The following is a 9,884-nucleotide window of genomic DNA, read 5'->3' on the forward strand; positions in this document are numbered from 1 at the left end:
TCCACCTCTTTCCACACAACCTCAAAGTTCACGAGGCTGACCATCATACATTTCTCTCTGAATGTCATGCCAGTTTGTGTGCACATATGAGCCAGACAAAAAACAATGTAGTTTTTGAAGAAGTGAGAAAAAGCAATCAGCCTCAGAGACTGACTAAACACTATCAACAATCACAAGGTTCAAACAATGAGCATTACAATGCACATAAAATGCATATTTGGCAACTTCCTGAATCCTTGTACACACACCTGAGTGCTTGCCACTCATGACGGCAGCGCCATCGTAGCCCTGACCAACCAGGTTGGTGCCATATTCTAGCCCATGTTTTTCAAGGCATTTTATGATCAAAGCAGTGAGCCCTGCTGCATGTAGGCTGTCAGCTTTCATGAAGTCAAGAAAGCCCTCATGTATGACTCCTCTGTAATAATATCTGATGACCAGTGGTTTCATCAGCTATTATACTGAACACCTCACTCTGTTTTACTTCCCTTATTATTTCCTCTTGAACCACTTCTGCCAGGCATTCCAACATTTCATTTTGAATGGTTTTGCTGGTGTATTTAGCATTACCATGAGCTTTCATGCGCTTCTCTAGAAACGAATCATGCTTAGCTATCTCTTCTAAAATAGCCAAAAAGTTGCCTCGGTTATCCAAGTCCTCAGACTCTCTGTGACCCCTCTGGGAAATGTTCTGTGTGGCAGTTAAAAGCAGGACTTCTGCAATAGTTTTAATATATGCCTGGTTTTCCATAATTTTCTTTTCTCTCTCTTTGTTAATAGAATCTATTATGCATGACTTTGTTTGAGTGGCCATTTCGTGCTGCTTCCAGGGAAAACTTTGGTTGTGCTCTGATTTGGAGTGGTCTTTAAAGCCACCTTCTTTACACAAAGCTTTCTTCCAGTTGGAGAAACCAGTTTCTGTTCTGAATACAGAGGACGGGGCATTTGGAAGGAAAAATGGCGGCAGGCATAACAAAATACAGAGTCTCTACTGATGGAGTACTCCAACCATGTGCAGTCTCTGTACCACGACTCATTGAATGCCCTCTTGCGGTTGCCATGTTGCGTCTTGGGGAAAACCTTAAGGACAGGCTGCACAGGACCCCCTGCTCTTGACTGGGAAATGTCTGGTGAGAAGCAAATTAAATAAAAGTTGGAGTCAATTGTTTATATCCCTCAACTTTTAAAGCATACCATCAGAAGAATCCTTTGACGTCTGCACAGGACTCTGTGCACCACACTGAAAGATGTCTGAAAGCAGCAAATGACAAATTATTTAACATAAGCCTACTGTCACAATACATGCGCAAGCAGTTATTACTTTCCAAGATAGCCGCTTACCATCAGATCCTGCAGGATCAGCACTGATTGGTGACTCTGGTGGCTCAGCAGAATGGGGGGTTAAGTCACCAACTTCACCAACTTCACTCTGGTTGTCCGTATCAGAGAGAGTCCTGTCCTAGTTTGTGGCTAAAACACAAATATGTGTCACAAACTCCAAACATGTATTCAGCTGAAACCATGTTGTCTATTAGACCACATTATTATTTATTTAAAACTGAAGGAAAGACTTGAAAGCTTGAAATATAAAAGTGAGTTATGGTAGATGTGGTGATATACGAACCAATAAAAATTAAAGCCATTACATTAAAGTTATGGTAAATCTTATCACCATGAGGTGTTAGAATTCAGTGAACGTATGTGCCATTTCACAAGATAACAATATCAGACATTTCATACATTACAGCGTTAACTGTTGTTGCTCTCCCTAAATGATTTCTGATCTGATGAAGAGGGACCGGAGGTGCCCTGCTCTTGACCAGCCTCTGGTCTACCATCTTCTACTGCTCTCTCCCTGCTCTCACTCTGCTCATTTTCAGCGGCTGGCAGACTCACTCTTTTGGCCAAAAACTGCTGAATTCCCGCCTGAGACTGACCCTTTCTTTTTATATTCCCTATCACTGCCAAACATTATAGTTAATGTTAACGCACAAATGCAAATTACAAAGAAGTACATGAATTAGCATTACATGAATTAGCATTACATTTATTAGCGAAATGCTAACATTCATGGCTAAACACAAGTAGGGCCTCAGTTAACATTACCAGTAATGTTAAAGCTGGAGTTTGTAGAATATGTGAAAAATGCATGAGACTGGGATGGAAACAACTGCGCTCCCCCCTCCCCTCCCTGTTTCGACTCCGTAGCTCCACCCCGTCTTTTGCCTGAATTCTCGTGGACGCGTGCGACTGTGGCACTTGAAATATTCACGTTGGAACTTTTCTGTCATACACTAGCCATGGCCGAATTACAGGTAAGAAAGTACTTTACCTTTCTCTCGTGAACAAATTGAACATATGAACAAACAAACATTACTTTTGCATTGTTTAGAAGAGCGATAGAGACCGACAACAATTATTTCTTGCTAACGTCTCAGCACGACATAGCCTACATGTCTCTACATGTCCTACATGCACTAATAAAGCTACGATATTTGTCATACTGACGTGATACTTATACAGCATAATCTAATGACAACAGCAACACTTACAGTGAGGAAAATAAGTATTTGAACACCCTGCTATTTTGCTGTTTCTCCCACTTAGAAATCATGGAGGGGTCTGAAATTTTCATCGTAGGTGCATGTCCACTGTGAGAGAGATAAACTAAAAAGAAAAATCCAGAAATCACAATGCATGATTTTTTAACAATTTATTTGTGAGATATAGCTGCAAATAAGTATTTGAACACCTGAGAAAATGAATGTTAATATTTGGTACAGTAGCCTTTGTTTGCTATTACAGAGGTCAAACGTTTCCTGTAGTTTTTCACCAGGTTTGCACACACTGCAGGAGGGATCTTGGCCCACTCCTCCACACAGATCTTCTCTAGATCAGTCAGGTTTCTGGGCTGTCGCTGAGAAACACGGAGTTTGAGCTCCCTCCAAAGATTTTCGATTGGGTTCAGGTCTGGAGACTGGCTGGGCCATGCTAGAACCTTGATATGCTTCTTACGGAGCCACTCCTTGGTTTTCCTGGCTGTGTGCTTCGGGTCGTTGTCGTGTTGGAAGACCCAGCCACGACCCATCTTCAATGCTCTGACTGAGGGAAGGAGGTTGTTCCCCAAAATCTCACAATACACGGCCCCAGTCATCCTCTCTTTAATGCAGTGCACTCGTCCTGTCCCATGTGCAGAAAAACACCCCCAAAGCATGATGCTACCACCCCCATGCTTCACAGTAGGGATGGTGTTCTTCGGATTGTACTCTTCATTCTTCTTCCTCCAAACACGCTTAGTGGAATTATGACCAAAAAGTTCTATTTTGGTCTCATCTGACCACAAAACTTTCTCCCATGACTCCTCTGTATCATCCAAATGGTCATATGCAAACTTAAGACGGGCCTTGACATGTGCTGGTTTAAGCAGGGGAACCTTTCGTGCCATGCATGATTTCAAATCATGACGTCTTAGTGTATTACCTACAGTAACCTTGGAAACGGTGGTCCCAGCTCTTTTCAGGTCATTGACCAACGCCTGTCGTGTAGTTCCGGGCTGATTCCTCACCTTTCTTAGAATCATTGAGACCCCACGAGGTGATATCTTGCATGGGGCTCCACTCCGATTGAGATTGACCGTCATGTTTAGCTTCTTCCATTTTCTAATGATTGCTCCAACAGTGGACCTTTTTTCACCAAGCTGCTTGGCAATTGCTCCGTAGCCCTTTCCAGCCTTGTGGAGGTGTACAATTTTGTCTCTGGTGTCTTTGGACAGCTCTTTGGTCTTCGCCATGTTACAAGTTAAAGTCTTACTGATTGTATGGGGTGGACAGGTGTCTTTATGCAGCTAATGACCTCAAACAGGTGCATCTGATTCAGGATGATACATGGAGTGCAGGTGGACTTCTAATGGGCGGACTAACAGGTCTTTCAGGGTCAGAATTCTAGATGATACACAGGTGTTCAAATACTTATTTGCAGCTATATCTCACAAATAAATTGTTAAAAAATCATGCATTGTGATTTCTGGATTTTTCTTTTTAGTTTATCTCTCTCACAGTGGACATGCACCTACGATGAAAATTTCAGACCCCTCCATGATTTCTAAGTGGGAGAAATAGCAAAATAGCAGGGTGTTCAAATACTTATTTTCCTCACTGTATATATCACGGGAAAGGGGTGTGAATGCTAAGAATAATAAAACAACGTATAACGCTAAAATAAACAATTACCCCCACATGCACGGACTATCAGAGACAACCACTTTATTCAGACACTTCTTTCTTTTCACCGTAACCTGAAAATAAATAATAACTGTCACGTAAATTTGATGTTGACTTTGGCTTTGACTTGCTTGTAGCTGTCGTGAGCCTTTGGCTACGATTAGCATAAAGCTAATCAACTCACATTACTCGTTAATTGTGACCACAAACCGCCTGCTTTATTAGATTCACGGTCATTTCAACTACACAGCCAATTACTACCACACATTTAGATTATTAGCTACGTAAAACTTACATTGGAGGCTCACCTGTCCAGGAGAAGAACAGCAAGCTCAGAATCCAGCTTCAGCCCGATGCTATCGCTAAGCTCTCTCCACCTCGGATATGCTTGTCCAAAGTTTACACGCGATTTATTCTGTCTATTTCCACTCTCCCTTTAAGACTATCGTTTGTCTACATCGGTCTTCCTTTTTTTGGCTTGCTTAGCCGTGTACGCTTTTTTTGGTAATGCCGGGATAGCAGCTTTTCCTGCCTGGACGTCCGCCGTTGCATCTTCACCACCAATGGAAGGTGAACGCGCATCGACTTTGGTCGAGCAACCAATAGGAACACCCAAAACAGCTTGCTCTGTAAAATGAACTGTGATTGGCTGAACACTGCCGTCACGGCATTGATTTTTTAAAGCCTGAATACAGAGCCAAGAGGAGACCCATAAGTCCAGTGTTCTGTCATAACACTATGAATACAATATGCTGAAAGGTTATTATTGATTTTTGACCAAATGACAGCTAAAATAACTTACACACTCCAGCTTTAACAGCGTTAACTAATGTTAGCTTTGCCTCTTAATTTAATGTTTGTCAGACTTAAGCTACGTGACAGCTGTGAGAAAACGTAGACTGCCATCGGTTGTCGGTTGAAAAACTTTCTCCGTGGGATCATTCAAAACTTCTTCTTCTGTAAGCTTTATTGATGCTGGACATTCCTATTTGGCTCATTAGCGCCACTAGTGTTTATAATCTACCTATAAACTACTTATAATCTGATCATCGCTCTCAGACAAAGGACAGATGAGTGACAGGACAGGACAGGTGATATCAGTGAAGTGAGATGCCTCCACAGAGCCTAAAGGATACTAACCCCACCCTGTGATGTCAGCCTTGTGATGAACTGGCAAACTGTCCAGGACACCAAGCCTCTTGTCCGATGTCAAGCGACCCCAACCCAAGCGATCATAGACAATGGGTTGATGGAAAGATTAATGAATATTCTTCTTACAGTGGCATCAATAAACACGACAAACTTAAAGCTGGCTGCTGCAGTAGGTATTGTATCATAATGTCCTTGCTTGGTTGCTAAAGTTGCTTGACGAGACAGGAGGAGATCACTGATGTTGAAGAGTCGGTAAAGTCAAAGGGTGACATTTGAAATGTACCCCCTAGTCTCTAGTCTCAGCTCCTTTTCTAAACCAATCATGCCCACAGCATCTTGTTATGGCTCTGTCTGTCAATGTGTCTCATCAATATGTCTCCATCCAGACAGATAAGTAATGACAAGGGCCATTAATAGGAGTTTTGGGTACAGGTTTTAAATGCATCGTACAAGCCCTTGGCATGTCTTTAGGCTCCAAGCTCTCTGCAAGTTTCTCCAGCAGCTACACTTTTGTAGCACTTGGAGTCATTTTCCATAGCAGCTATTTTCCTCTCTCTGACTTTCCTTTGATTACCTTAAGTTTATTTCTGTATTAAGTTCACTCAACCCTCAGTTGCACATTCAAAGTTATCACTCTTGTTGTCTGGAAATGCTCTCAACTAGAGTTAATGTTCTAGGATTGTTCAGTGCAGTTTGCACTGTATTTGTAACACCCTGAGATACAAGATAGGACATGATATTAAAATCTGTCTAAAAATATTTTCTTTCATTACAGAAAAAAGTTTAAACAATGCCGTCCTGTAGAGCTGGCAAATTGGTTCCCAAGACAGTTCTTCTTTGAAGAGACTGGAATCCAACAAGTCCTGGCTGCTCATTTTTAGGTCAGACATGCTCAAACAGCAAAATACAGCAATATAGTATGTATCCTGAAAACAATGTCAAGTGCAGCAGTGAGGCTTGTTTATGCAGTTGTTTGAATTGTTAATGGGTGCAGTGTGGGCTATTGTCACTATGTTAGCTTTGATGGTGAAGCAAGAGTACTGTATGTCTCAGACTGCACCGTGCTTGGAGAACAAGGAGTTGATGTTTCCGGATTAGTAAGAGAGGAAAAACAGCTGGTTTGTTATTCACTCTGAAAGAGAAATACAGAAATGGAGAATCAAAGACGGAGAGTGAGAGAAAAAAGGAGTGGAGAGAGAGTGTTTTAAGTCATTAGCCTTGGAAGTGTTTCCATGTAATGTCACAAGTCATTGTCTTCATAGTGCTCAAATCCCATTACCACAAGTGACGGGTAGGCAGCAGTGAGGGGCTACACTTAGGCCAACAAGTATGAAAGCCACGATGGCAAAGGTTAAATCAAAACCGAGTCCAACTCCTCTCAGTAGGGGAAATTCAAGGCCGAGCATTACCGTGCCATTCTTCGTCGATCTTCGAGTTACAGTGACTCTTAAAGGAATGAAAAGAGAACAAAGGGTTTTTTTGGTTAATGGTAATGTTGTGGATGCATTTCTGGCGAGTTTTCCCATGGAATAGTTTGTTCATAAAATAGTAATAAGTAGTAAGTGGAAGAATGAATGAGAGAGAAGTGATGCTGCTATAGTGAGCAGCCCCCTCTGTTGACCTGCTGTGTCTTCTCATCCCTGGAGTCATAGTCCTGGTCAGAGCTGCTGTAAATCACCTCTGTACTGTGTGGTTGAAATTAACGCTTATGAGAAATAAATATAGATTCTGACACAAACTATCTTTGTGGTAGTAATCAGGTTTCAGCTGAAAAGACAGAGCTCAAGCACCTGGGTGGGTGTCTATAAGGTCTGACGCCAAAGAGAAGTTTTTCACAAGATTTAAAAGCACTCACATATATCAAAAAAGATTTTAAAAAAGGAACTAAAAGAGGACAGAGGAACTGCGGCTGAGGTCTGACAGCTTCAGGTGTATTTTGTTATTCCAGACAGCAGGTTGTGAAAACCATCAACACAGCACAGTGGAAAGTACCAAGTCTCATTAGGTCATATTCAGGTCATGTTCGGGTCAGCACATGGAGCAAGATATAGGATTTGAGTAAAATATATAGTTATATGATAAATTGACATCATATATTGTTTCTTCAAACTGGCATCTATAGTCTCAATGGTGGTGGTCAGTCCCAATCTGGTCTCTGGCCATGTTCACTTGTATTGTGGGCAGACTCCCGTCAGCTAGTAGGGCCAAGTCTCCACGGCTAACTGAGCTACTTGCTAACGGCACCATAGCTAGACCCAAAGATAGCTACGGCAAAAACTAGCAAGTCTAATGTAGTGAGAAGAAGTAAGTGGTTATACTGCCCCCTAGAGTTATTGGAGCTACCTTCAAATTTCTGATCATTTCTGACCAAATTACACCTATGGACCTCACCTTGAGGCCTCACCTGGTCTCCAGAAGGTGGCAGTATTTGTTTCATAGTTTCATTCATAGAAAAACTGGAGTGAAGCTCCATATGCATTGCTTCATATTTGGGAAAGGGGTTATGTAAAAATAGATTGTGCAACCTTAATAGCTTCTTTGATTTAAGACTTTGTATTTACATTTACATTTTACTGACATTTTTGTTGCCATTGAAAACATGCATGCAGACCAGATTGAACTTTTAGTGTGGATATTTGGGGAATAGCTGACTGATGTGGCCGTTCATCTCCAAAATCTATTTCACTTTCACTCATATTTTGTCAACACTGTTCAGTTTTATGACTTAATTTACTTTTTATGCCTCTTGAATTAATATTCAATGCATGCATGTGTACGAAGCATGCATCACGATCATGCTCTGTATTCTAATCCTCTCTCCCTTGGTATATTTAGCTGAGAAGTTTTATCACCCTCCACCAGCAAATCACTGTGGTCATTTGAACAATATTTCACAGTTCAAATCAGCAAGGCGCACGGCCTCATATGACAGCCACAGTTTGTGTACTCTTCAATCACTGCATAATGAGCACACAGAAATATTCACAGTAGCATAGTAATCTGAAGAAGTGTTCATGATTTATTTACCTTGATTTACCAACAACTGAACTGTTTTTGTCTTCTGTACATATTATCACATATATCACTCATAAGATGAAACATTTGTGAGCACTGAAAACAGTCACTATCAATTCATTATTCAGCTCTGCATGACTAATTCCATTTCTATAGGAATTGAATGTAACGTATAGGAAATAAGTGGCTTTGGACATGCTTTGAGTTTCCTCTGTTTCAGTCTGGCAGTTATTTTGGAGCTTAATACTGTAGGTGTCTGTGGGCACAATGCTGAGCTTGTTCTATGCATGGTTTGGGGCTGTATTGACAGCTAAATTAAAGTTTTGTGTCAATATGAAATGCTAGTGCCAGTGTTGATTGGCTATTTTATGTTGACTTTTAATTCACTCAGGAGAGGAGAAGATGCTTTGAAGTATCTTGCTCCATATTGAACCAGTTGATCCAGAGATCATCAGATCTCATCTCTTTATACAGCATGACACCCCACTAGAGGGAGTATTTACCTTTGTCCTCCCTGTTATTCCCACTTCACACTCCTCTACAGCTTCTGCAGGTCAGTAAAGTGGTTTTCTTCTGCTTGTGTGGAAAGCTGAGGTAACGGAAAGAAATAGACACAACCTGTTATAAAACATCTTTGTCTAGTATCATACCTGCATTTAAAGGGTTCACTGGCAACCTCCTAACATCATTTAATGTCATTGATCCTTGTCAGAGGGCTCCACCAACTTGGTGGCTTTAGTGAATGCTGAGGCTGCTCCTGTTCTTCTGTTATGACAGACGCTCCTACTCTCTGCAGTGATCACACCAATACGATGATTCAGCTGATAAGCTGCCCTGTCTTTGCTGCAGGGATACTGCAGATTGTGTCCAATGAGCAGCCCGCCACCAGAAAGCTGTCATTTGTAACAAAGGTATTGAAATGGAAAACATGATGCTGCAATGGGCACTGAAAAGAACTAATTGAAAGGGCCCGTTTACTAAAGTTTTTTCAGATCTACAGGTTTGCTATATAGCTACAATATATGCTATATATACTGTGTAAGTGGCCATTTCAGTATTTGTGACACCTTTTTTAAGCCTCAGTCTCTGCACAAAACACTTCCTTTTATAGAAGTTATATATAGAAGTTGTAACTCAATTCACATCGACAGTAAATACAAATAACTTGTCGAGAGAACCATCTGGCAGGGCTTAGAAGCTGAACCTGCCATCCAAGAGACCCTTTTCTAAATCCATTTCTGCTCAAGGAGGTTTGTTTCTGCTTGCCATCCACAACGTTACTGCTGTATTGCTTCCTGATTTCCCAAACTATGTGTGTGCGTTAATAACAAAAAAAAATTAATGGCATTAAGAGGAATTTGTGTTAACGCATTATTATTGCATTAACTTTGACAGCCCTAATATATGTATATGTATATATATATATATATATATATATATATGTATATGTATATATATATATATATATATATATATATATATATATATATATATATA

This window comes from Pagrus major, chromosome 1, assembly GCF_040436345.1.
Source record: "Pagrus major chromosome 1, Pma_NU_1.0".
NCBI classification, from domain to species: Eukaryota; Metazoa; Chordata; class Actinopteri; order Spariformes; family Sparidae; genus Pagrus; species Pagrus major.